The sequence below is a fragment of the Prunus mume genome, linkage group LG6 (genome assembly GCF_029339155.1).
Source record: "Prunus mume cultivar Tortuosa linkage group LG6, ASM2933915v1, whole genome shotgun sequence".
Lineage (NCBI taxonomy): Eukaryota > Viridiplantae > Streptophyta > Magnoliopsida > Rosales > Rosaceae > Prunus > Prunus mume.
Genome location: NC_142703.1, coordinates 3,451,224 through 3,463,847, shown reverse-complemented (window position 1 = coordinate 3,463,847; position 12,624 = coordinate 3,451,224). Strand labels below are relative to the sequence as shown.

Below are 12,624 nucleotides of genomic sequence, written 5' to 3'. Positions count from 1 at the left end.
TCTGTCTTTCTTAGCTCTGTGTGACGGTCGTCTCTTCCTCTCTGGCGGCGCTTTCTCTCCGCCACCACCACTCTATGTCTCCTCTGTCCCCAAAACCTAAGCAAGACTCTCTCGTTCTCTCTCTGCCGTCAATGTTAGGGTTTGGGGAGGCGGTTATTGACGTTTAGGGTTTCTTCGTTAAATGGTATCTCCCTTAAACGATTTCTCGTTCCCTCTCTTTTCATGTCTTGAATCGAAGTCTTTCTCTTCTCCTCTGCTCCTTCAGGCCTCAAAAACCCTAAACTCACAGTTTTGGTTGGACTTAGTTCACATACTTCCTCCTCCGCTCAATCTCACGGAGACAAAAATCGTGATTTTTGTAGGTGTTGCTTGGATTTCCAATTCGGTTCTGTGCACAAAACGAGTGATTCTAAGGTTGGTTATGTATTTGTTATTGACTAGTTTGTGCATTTGTATGGTTTTCATTTGAGAAGGATAATTTCAGTAACCTATGACTGATGTTGTGAAGTTTAGTAATTACAGAGATTTCAATAATAATGTATTTTAACTGTGAATTATTTCATGCTTGGATGAAAATTGTATTGGTGTATTGATTTTGCTCTGTGGACGATGAAGTGCCTTAAGTTGGTATTTGTCATCTAGGATTGGTTCGTTTGTGATGCGTGTTTTCACTTCCATTTGATGATGCATAATTAGTGTGGGAATTTATTCTGGTGGCAATGGCTATTCCATTATAACACAGTTTACCTCACTAGGCCCTAAATTAGTTTGTTGAGTAATAATGCATGAGTAAATTTGTTGGTATCATTGCTGTTTCAGCACCTAGTAGCATAGTTTTGCACCCTTCCAGTCTTAATGGTTAATTATGTGAATTTGAAATACTAATGTAAGTTGGCGTGGGATGTTTCTTTTCCCTGTGCTATAAAACCTGCTAAATTTTGTTCTTAGTCCTTGCTTGCAGCTTGTCATATATGTACTGAAAATGATATTTTCTTGGGCTTTAGTATCTGTTTAGAAATTTCATGTTCATCTAGCTATGTTTAGCAATTTGCAGCTGAACATTTTGACGTGTCTAGTTTGTACACAGAGTCCATAACTGCCAATACTGATGTTCCATGAGTAGACATGTATATGACTATGGTAATGAGTAGATTTTAGTACGCATTGATGCATTTGGAGTAATTGTTGTAGCCATTTCGCCAAAACCCTGTATGAAGTGGATCCGTGGTTCATGAACTTGTTTTCACACTTGGGTGGTATTTGGTTTTTGGATGGAATTGAATATAGATTTTGTAGAAGGGAATGTAGATAACAGCAGAGTGTGGAGAGAGTTGGAGAGTAGAAAAGAGGCTTCAAAACAATTCTGGTTTTGTCATATGTATATACATATATTAAATGACTTGAAAGTATTAGTTTGAGTAATGTACGTATGAAATATGGGTAACCAATGATCCATATGTATGATGTTGTTGTGCAAGGAACTCTAGAATGGCTTGTAAAGCAAAGCTTATGATTCCTGAGGATGAGAAGTACGAAGGAAAGCCATTTGCCCTTTCACACGCAAGGACCGCCATTACAACAATAAAGGCGAAGTTCAATACGCGATTCTGAGGTTCGAGGGGAGTTGTTTTGGTCATCTATTACTGATAGAGGACCTGAAGTGGAATTCACAAGTTGTCCACGGGCTGTTGATGAGGAAAGCTGATCCTAAGACAGTTACACAGGTGAACGGGATAAAATTCATTGTGGGTAACAAGTTGATACAATTCACAGCCCAACACTTTTGCCTCATCACGGGCCTAAGGTTCGGAAAGCTCCCTTTCATTCCGAAGGCGACAAATGAAACTGCTCCTTGAAGCGAAAATACTTCGGTAGCAATAAACCTCCCACCCTTTTGGACCTACACACTGCCTTCATTGAGTGCACAGATGATGACGATGCGTTAAAGCTTGGAATGGTCTATTTTGCCATTTTTGTGCTATTGGGTACTGAAAAGCATGTGCTTATTGACATGCGCTATTTGAAGTTGGCCGAAGACTTAGAAGAGTTTGACAAGTATCCATGGGGTGCCGTGTCATATGCGATGACAAATGCTTCACTTTTGAGGGCAGTTTCTCCTGATTACCAACGAGTGAAGGTGCCCCAAAACAGAAAAAAGCCCAACAAACGTGGGAAGAAGAGAGCGCAGACAAGAATGGAATGCAGTAGAGCCAGAGAGTACATCATAAGGGGGTTTGGCTTCGCTCTTCAGGTGAACACATATCCAACAATGTTTTAGTTCATTTAAATACATGTACAGATTTTGATGTTTGATTGTTGTCAACAGATTTGGGCTTTTGAAGTCTTCCCAGCATTGGAAGCATTGCATTTCACGGTCCATGAAGACAATAGGCACATCCCTCGAATATTACATTGGAGGAGCAACACGGTGGCCCGGAGGTTATGAGTCAGGTTTATGAAAACTTTGAGGTTAGTTCAGTTTGTATTACTCAGGTTATGATTAGGAACAAGTAAAAAGTTCACTGATTGATTAGATGTGTTTCAAATCGAGGTTGATGTGCAACTTCTCCGGCCGACTGATATTGAGAAGCAACAACCTTACTGGAGTTGGGGTGATGATGAGAACAATGAAGAAATTGTTCAATTGTTTGGGGATGAGGGCGAAGACAAAACCAGCACTTCTAGTGAAGAAAAAGAGGCGGATGTTGAGGAAACAACTACCCTTCCCTCCTCTTCTAAGATGAGCATGACCTTTTTCTAATGTTGTGAACATGTAGAGAATACGATACGAAAGAAGTGGAAATAGTTTTCTTAGCTTTTGTAAGATTTCTAACTGTTGCATTATAACTTTATGCAGGGCAAAGGGTCTTTTAATGACTTTGGCAGGTTGAAGCATCAATTAGAAAGCACTAAGGATGAGTTAGCAAAGCTACGTAGTTCAAATCGGGGCCTTAGGAACAGAGTTCGTGACTTGGAAGCTATTGTAGACAAGAACTGTTTGAAGCATGAGAAGGAGTGTGACAGAAATAAAAAGGCTATTGGGGATTTGACCCTAACAATTGCTTCAGTGGAACATTATTTTAAATTGGAGATGGAGGAGTTAAAAAAATTATATGGTGGACAAGGGCATGAGGAAGTGTGGACTGCTCAGATGAATGAAGGAGGGCAGAATGAAATGTCACCCTTGAATGAACTTACTACTCCGACAACAGCAGGGCCTAAAATGGACGCACAAGTTGCAGGTGATGGAGTGGAAGCCTTCCCAGCCATGCATACAGAACGGGCTGAAATGGAAGCAACAGTCTATGGTGGAGTGGAAGGGGCTGAAAGGGAAGCGAAGTCCTGGCGATGGAGTGGAAGCTTTCAGCCATGCATACAGGCTAAAAGGGAAGCGAAGTCCCTGCTGATAGATGGAAGGCTTCCCACCATGGAAGTCGGGCTGAAATTGACACTTCAGCTTGTAACAAACAAGTGCACCAACAACCTCACAAGGTTCCTACTTCGGAAGATGTGAAGGTTCCTAGTCTTGAAGAACCCCTCATTCCTAGTCCGGAAGATAGGGAAGGGTACAGAGTTATTTGTAAAACAATGTTAAATTTGTTAGAGGATTGGAATAAGAAAGAAATTCAGGGGGTGGGACTAAGGCAAGAGGCCTCCCATGGAAACTAGTTTAAATCTAGTTGGTGATGAAGGGGACAAGGAGGCTAATGCCACAGTTCAGAAACCAGATGCGGAAGGCAAAGGATGCAGATCGAAGCGCCCAAAAACATTGTTGAGTCCATTCACCGATCCTCCGGGAAAAAGAGGCCGACTCTGGTTTTCATGCACAGACACCTGAGGCCCGTTTTGATCCAACACAACCCGTGGCCATGGACGATGTGAAGGCTATGATACAAGTTTGCAAGGCTTGGAAAAGTGACATCAGGTTAGGAATTGTAACTTGGCAAAACCAATATACATGTTTTTTGATGTATGCAGTCATGTACAATAACAATATCTACGTAGCTAATTGTTCGTGTGTGTGTCATTGTCATATTATGCAAGGTGTCCATTAGTTTTTTTTATGGTTGAATTTACCTTTGCAAGTTTATTTTTTTGTAGTGCGGAGCTGGAGCTCGAACCATTTGTAGTTGGGGCAGATTTTTTTTACAAACTTGTAGATGAAACTGCATGGATGAGCTCGAGGGTAATACTTTTGAACCGTGCTTTATTTCGAAAAATTTCTGAATTGATCAGTTTGAGTATGTGGCCATTATTTTTTTAATATTGAGGTCGTTGTTGTGTTGTGAAATGTCAGCACCTTGACATGGCCATGTTTCTAATACGCAAAAGACAACTCTTTCATCCTCAAGTATTTGGAACGAAGTGGACAACTGCCGAGTTTTGTCTGCAGGTATTATTGTATTCATATTATGTGTCATTCAATTTGTTGCATTGGTAGGAGTAATGTTGTTGGCTGTGTTTGCTGCATTGGATCCTGTTCATGTAACGTGTCTTTCACACTTGTTTGCGCAATTTTTACAGCCATTTACACCGCCAAGTGCGAACGAGTTACGAGAAACAAATTGCTTCAATGACTATTAACCTCCCCCTAACTACCTCAGAAATATACACCACTTTGTCTGGGGTTCATGGCAACATGGTTATGCACAAGCATGGACGAAAGTCCGCAAGGTCTATCTCCCGTATAATGTTCGATCCCATTGGGTGGCTGTAGAAATTGACTTTGTCGGACATACGCCATCCTTTGTCACGACTCATATCTGTTTTTACCTACAACACAATGCTTGTCCGAGATGGAGCCTATTACCCAGCACGCTTGCAAAGGTGTTGTATGACATGAGGTTTTATGAGAAATCGGAGGTTGAAGCGGTGAAGAAAAAGGGGATTGACATGCCAACGTTTAACCCATTCACAATTTGCAGAATTTCCGATGTTCCTCAGCAAAGTGATGGGTAAGCTGTGTTCATTTAAAGCACTTTGTGCATGTTGTCGTGATGTGCACTTCTAACTTATGTACTTCTCGGGTGGACAGTACCTCATGTGCATTATGACCGTCAAATTTATTGAGTATCTCAGTGTTGGCATTCCTTTTAATACCATTGACCCAGCCAAGTTTGGCTACTACCGATTGAAGCTTGCAATCGAGGCTCTCAGGGGAGAGGCCTATGTATGAGGTAAAAGTCCATATCTGACCTCATATGAATTCACTGTTAGGACCGCCTTGAATTGCCTAGTTATTTACCTACTTTGAATTATGTCGTACGTACAGAGTTGTGCTTTCAGTCTTCATTTCGACAACTTACAGTATGTTGGCATATTTTCCAAGTTTTATGAATGCGAATGGCGACTATTGTTAATCAAAGTTTAGGGTATTGGGGATTTCAACACCGTAGATGGTAATGTACATGTTTTGCAACTGGCATATGTTCTGAACTCTGACTGTGTATCATCCAAAACTTGTATCATGTTGTTTATGAAATCTCAATAGAATTACTTCTTAAAATTGCTCCAATTATTAAGACGTTCAAGTTTCCCTTTCTATGAATGCTAACTCTCGGCACATTTGGCCTTCTTATGCAGGTGGTCCTTTCAGGTTCATACCCATATCGACATCACAGATTCTCGTACATGTATGTCACAGAAGTTGCAGGCTGTTTCGTCGTTTTGTCAATCCTGAAAATGAATGCGATGTTTTGCCTTACATGGCACCATTTTTGACTTTGTGTACAGATGGCAATAAAGGGCGCTGATTTTGTACTATGTTGCAGGGTGTTAATTTGTGTAACGTAATTCGCCAGTACTTGTATTCCATAGTAGAAGGGCGTACTCACGTTTCCTTTCGACAATGCGTTATTGACCTTACAGACTTGACATGTTTTGTACAGGCATATAACAAAATATCCTTCATTTGGCCGAAGTTGCAGCCATATCAATTTTTTTTGCCCCACCCACATTGTAGCCGTTTTGTTTTATGTGGTTCGGTGTAATACTTAATTTCGTATATTAATTATTTTCATCCAATCTGGACAGAAATGTTTGGGGTTGTTAGCCGAAACAATATCCCTAACCCTCTGCTGGGGCATTTACAAAGCATTATACGATTTGATCAGGACATTTGATCAATGATTTGATCAGGGAATTTGTCAGCAAATTGGATGACTCTGTCAATTTGATGAATTTGGGAGTGGCTTATGTTAAAACCAAGAAATCTAACATTGGTTTCAAACAACTTCATTTTCTTGGCAGAGACAACTACACCATTTTGGCTAACTTTCTGAAGCAACTTATGCATATGTTTCCATTCATGTTCTATGGACTCAGAGAAGATAACAACAGCATCAATGTAGACTATAGAGAAATGACTATGCCAAAAAGCATTAGAAAGGCCATGTTTCAAATATCAAACTTCATTTGTTCTTCAAATGTTCGAATTTATTTTATTTTAAACTTAACTTATTCTTGAAGAGATTTCAACTATCGAGCTTTGTTTTGAATTATACTAACTGTTTTTGCAACAATATTATTTCCAAGGATTCTGCAGTTAGGTAACTCAAGCTTAGTTCAAAAAATCAAATTTGAGTCTTTCTCCTACATAAATAGAACTAACACCATCATGTTCAACCTAGAGCGGATATACTAAACCTATAAAGGGTAATCCTAATATTACTTCATCGGTGATGTTTTTTACTAAAACAAAGGCAGTATTAAAACAGATTTTATTTTCAAGTTTAGCTTTTGGAATCTCATAATTCAACTGTAAGGCTTTTCCCGACGCAGTACTTAAAGACTGTGGATTTCTTATAATACTTTGTCGGGAACAGGCCTTCTTCAATACATTAAGGTCGCCTCCTGAATCAAAAAGTGCGACTCTGTGAAACGTATAAATGTGGACAACTCTTTTCACTGTACAATACCACTTTCTAAACTTCACTTGTTTTACTAATTTGAAGGGCTTGCTCTCATTAATTTCATGCCTCATCTTCAAAATTGGTTGGACTTTCATATTGACTATTAGACGCAGACTCATCCTTTGCTAGACGAGTTATGAAATTCTGTTTTATTTCATAATTCTTAGTTTCAACTTTATGACTCATTTGCTTGAACTCAATGATTTCCCTGTTGACTATTTTTATCTCAGATTGTAGGTGTTGAAGGGTGACTTCTTTTCTCTTCCTAGCCTTTTCTACTGTTGTATTTAGACTTATTTCATTAGGGATAGTTGATGGACTAGGACTTTCTTGGCTAATGAGTTTTCTTGGTTTCTTTAGGTACTCCGATTTGAGCTCAGGATTTGATACGTTACTTATTAATTCTATGAATAACTCTTCTTGCTCTTCTTGCTTAGTAAGGACTCTAAGTGATTTTGAATTACAACAGTTATCTTGCCAACAAAATTGGACTCCAGCTGAACTAGATGGGAATCGAGGGATCGTAGGGTTGACTGAATTGTTTACTCATTTCTATCTCACTTGTTTCAGAGTCTCACATCTCTAAACCTATAATTAAATTGTCTTTTTCCTCATCCGTGATTTTCAACTGTTGCATAGTTTCTTTGGCTTATGCACTCCGAGCCATAATGTCCGAACTTTTTACATTTTTAACATTTAACTTTGCTATTGTCTTCACTTGTCATAAAGCGACTATGTTTCGGTGGTTTGGACCTATTTTTCTTACGGTAAACTTTGTTTTTCCTATACAACTCATGATTATCTTTATGCCGTTCAAAGGCTTGTTTTCTTCGTGAGTAATGACGACTTTTCCTAATGTCACTCGGGTAATTGGACTTATTTTTCCTAGACAGAGGTACTGACGTAAGACCATATTGTTGTGAAGAGTCATAACGCATATTGCACATTTGTGCTCAGATTGTATTTGTCGACCAATTTTCATAGGTACCCACATTTTCATACCAACTTCGTTAATTGTACTAATTGTATTTCCATAGGTTAAATTATTCCAATCAATTTGACCTTGCTCATTGCTGAACTCAGTTCTTCTTTTATGGCCGAATAAGTTTGGAAGAGCGGTAATGAATTTTTCTTTCCAAAACGGTTGATTACTAGCTTCACGTATCATGACTCTACAACTTAAAATATGTGTATACCATCTAAAATAAGACAGATTAGAACATCTCAGATTACTCAGTTGATCAAGTATTCTAGCATTAGTATGAGTATGGGTTCCAATAAAATGCTGACTTATAGTATAGAACAAAGTATTAACACCATATTCATCAAACCTCTTCCATTACATCCATAACCTAACCACCTTTAACCTGCCAACTGTAGATGAACAAACCTCCTATTACATTTGGAACACAACAAATAAATGACCATTCCAAACATGAAAAGCAGAGACCCAAAACCGGGGTTTTTCATCTTCCCTTTTCCAGCGTTTCTTTCTTCTTCCAAGCGGTTTATTTTCCTAAGTAAGCCTGGAATTATGTGCTTGATCTGTCACACATCTCTGGGTCAGCCATTCCCAAAATGTACATCCATTCCTCTGCATAACGGAAACAATATTTCCGTTACAAGAAGCGTGACATCACAAATGGAATCACGAAAATGCCAAATTTGGGTCAAACTTCAGAGAAATAAACTTACCCTTGCACATACTTGAAACCTCCTTCCCGGATGAGAAACCGTCCGGATGTATGCGTTTGACAACGTTCTGATGCTGTAGTGAACATACCGAACTCGCGTCTTCCATTTCCCACCGAGACCTTGAAGGCCACTCTTGGGAGTGGCATGGAGACCTCACTGACTCAGCCGCACCGCTACGGAGGCTCCTCCTACTCATCTCCTTGTTTTCTCTGTATGAATTGTTGTTCAACTTGTGCGCTATTTGGAGAGGTCAAGAGGCTCATCTTCTAGTCAATGGGTTTCACTTGCATGTGCGAAATTTGGATAATAAAACCGTGTGAGCGCACCAACATGAAACTTGGAGTTTATGGGGTGGTTTTTACACAACATATCAAACTTTGCCATAGGCAACACTGAGGGCAGGGGCGCCCTGGGGTGGTGCAAGTGGCGCCACCGCACAGGGCCCCCGATTCTTGAGGGCCTCGGAAAAAAAATTTCTTTAAATTATATATTAATATTATAGGAAGTGTATATATACTATAGCGTGCTAAATATTTGCACAGAAGTGTTCGTGATGGAGTTGGCTTCAGTGAAACTCCATATGACGCACGAGTTGAATTTAATTAATGCCAATCTATTCGCCCTTTTTTTATATTATTTTTTATTATAACAAGTTAACAACAAATTTTACATAATTATAAAATTTCAAAAAAAAAAAAACCAAAACAAAAGCACACCTTTAAAATATATATATATGTATATATATATATATATATATTTTCTCGTAAAAGAAAAGTACTTTCTTTATTCAAAACAAAAAAAAAATATTCATGGCTTCTTCTTTCTCTCAAACTCTGATTTTCTACTCAGTAATCATCATCATTCATCAATGTCTCTTTGGTTCTTTTTTCAATCCTTTGACAATTTTTGTAATTCTTTCAATTTCAAGAATTTCAACCCCAAAAAGAGAAATTCATAATTCCTAAATTCATAAAGACCACTCAAAATCAAATAGTCAGATTCAATGCTCATTTCAAATTCATTTCTTGCTGGGGTTTTCTTCCAGGTTACAAGGTTTTGGAATTTTTCTTTGTAATCTAAACATGCCACCTACTAGAAAATACATTTTTGGATATACAAAAAGACATAAAAAAAAATAATAATAATTGAGGAATTAACTCAATCTCAAAGAGGAGCTTTTGAATCTTGATAGATTCATTGTTAAAGAATCACATGCTACATAGATTGCCAATTTGTTTTTACTATTAAGCACAGATTTCTTAGAGGAGGTAGAAAGGGATCTTATAGGGGCACAAGGAGCTTATTTTTTTTTATCAAACATACCAATATTTAACTTTATCAAATGGAAACATTTAAATTTTTATGAATTTGATTTTTGCTTGTCATTACATGATTATTGATGGTGACTTTTAGTTATAAAAAAATTGTTTATGACATTAAGTTATGGCAAATTGTATTTATAGTATTTTCGTATTAAATTATGTGAGGCCCCAATTTAAGTTTCGCACAGGGCCCTCACAAAGTCAGGGACGGCCGGTTGAGGGCCTAATCAATTGGAATGTTATTCGAACCCTTATTTTGGAATCCACATAAGGCATGGTATACACTTGGAAATACAGTACATGTTAATTCTTCGTTGCGTGTATATTGGTTTTTTACTGACGTATTGGTGTTATTGTGCAACTTATTGGGTTGCTATTGCCTCTTTATTGAGTTTGTAATGCTCTTTATTGGTTTTCTAATGCTCTTTATTGCACGTATATTGGCATTGCAATGTAACCTGTGCATTATTTTCGGTTGGTACTGCTATTCAAAATTGTTTGTTTTATACTGTCTTCAGTATTGGTTTTGCAATGTCATTTGACAAGTGTACAAAGTTGAACTATGTGGAAGGTAATTACGTTATAATTTGGATCTGAAATGAATGCATCCACATGACATCAACTGCTGTTTTAAAACTTCGAGCATACTTAATATAAAGAAGGCAACAAGAACAATCAGAATACGAAGGCCTCCTCAAACTGGCAGAATACAAAATAAAATAACGTCCCAGAGTGAACTTACATAAAACAACATATTAAACAAACAAAACAAGACAAAAGATGACCACAAACTTACTAAATACAATGTTAACAAAGATGGCACCTGAAGATTACATTATACATATGAAAAAAAGAGGCCCTCAAACTTACCTAATACAAAATAAATACATAAACAGGGCACCTCAGCCACACATAATTAAAAAAGAGGCCAAGTCATACTTCCATTCCACTGTACAAAGTTTGTCCTAAACCGTTGACATGGTCATATTACAAGTCATACCTTCCGTCTGTGGATACATTTCGAGTTGCATACCCTTCACATGCGGCGACCGCGACCCATTAAATTCATGACCCTCCACACGTTGATGTCCCACTTTCCTTCTACATCCACAATTTTGCAAACTTCCTAAATAGTTGAAACAGTTACGTTGTTTTGCTGCTCAGCCATTTCGTCGATTCCTTGAATAAAGAAGCTGCGATGGCGGGGCATTTTCAATTTTAGCTCTGACCTTTATATGTAGGAGATGCATCCGGGCTTCATAACGCGCCCGAATTGTGCAGTTTTTTATGATACCCCACCTAGCTTGGCCCTCTTTAATTTTTAACACTATCTCAGCATGGAGATTTTTCCCGAACATGGTATTGGCTCGACATTGCTGCAGTCCTTGGACCATCTTGATGTCTTACGTTGCTGATTTGGCAGGTGTGTCATTGTCCCCTCCTTCAGTAATGGCAAGGGTTGGGTTTGGTGTGGGGTTTCGGTCCATGGGTGTTGGGTATTTACTGCGGGTTGGTGTGGGCATTAGTTTGCCCAAACTGGAAGTAATTGTGATATGGTTGAAATTGTTGCGCAAGCAGGGGGGTTTTGACGGAGTAAATGTGATGGAAATGTTGGGTGGATGCAGCTGGGTTACAATTAAATAGTGGGAGGTAATAATGAGCAGGAGAAATGTGATGACAGTCAGCAACCTGGCGGGAGTTATTGGCGGGAGTTGTTGGCTCCAATTTTTGGCGGGAGTGGTTGGCTCCAATTGTTGGCCAACACGTTACACTTGGGGTTTGTGTAATTAGGTTATTGGTTGGTGTTTGTTGTATGGGACCGTTGTTGTATTTGCAAATTATTCCTGTTGTCCTATTTGACCAATTTCCCTCCTGTATGAGGTACAAATGTCCCAAAAGTACAAAATGTCCCAAATTTATAAGTACGGTCAATTCACAAAGTACAAATGCAGATGTTTACAAAAACGGACCATGAAAGTATATGTGTTTCGAATTTATTTGTTGCTATCTTCCAAATAACGGATGTAGATGAGTTCCATTTTTAAATATATCGGTAAAATCCGAATTGTGAATTTTGATACTTGCAAATAAGTTCATGTGTATTCCGCCCACTTGACGTTAACTTCCCCTTGAAATGTGGGTCGGGACTGTATATGACTGTTTTCATGTTCTTTAATTTTCTCATATGGTCAACATATAGTATCGTCATTTGTAGGGAATACTGAATAATTTATAAACATTTATGTATATTTCGTTATTTGGATAATTAGGGAACTTGGTCGTCATTTGTAGTATTACTATGTGAAGACCTTGAATATTCAGATAGTATACAGTTTTTTAGTAAGGTTGTGTTTATTGTGTATTCACAGTTGTTTAGGTGTGTATATTTGTACGGGTGATTATTCCACCGTTGACATACCTTTATTCGTATTTGGTAAGGCTGTAATGGGCATCTTACAATGCTCTCATTAATTACAAAGAGGACAGGGTGCAGACTGAGCTGTAATGACCAATTTGAAATAAATATAAAACACAACAACTTCCTTTATATAAGAGGGTTTAACGTACTCATTGAATTCCATATCAAACATAGTACTCCATATATAGCAGAGCGCAAAGCTATACTAAAGCTCACCCTATTGTTGGTTACGAAGAAAAAAAACTGCCTAGTTATTTACCTAATGTTAAGTGTTTTG

General features: G+C 38.3%; 1 long non-coding RNA gene and 1 pseudogene across 1 annotated transcript; both read left to right on the top strand.

Annotated features, from left to right (window-relative positions):
- Nucleotides 1-1,488: 1,488 nt before the first annotated feature.
- LOC148915846 (uncharacterized) lies at nucleotides 1,489-2,428 on the top strand (annotated as a pseudogene).
- Nucleotides 2,429-3,813: 1,385 nt separating this feature from the next.
- LOC148915845 (uncharacterized) lies at nucleotides 3,814-4,337 on the top strand. Its single transcript, XR_016127749.1, has 3 exons — nucleotides 3,814-3,925; nucleotides 4,102-4,186; nucleotides 4,298-4,337. It is a non-coding gene; the product is annotated as an uncharacterized LOC148915845 (long non-coding RNA).
- The last annotated feature ends 8,287 nt before the right edge of the window (nucleotides 4,338-12,624 follow it).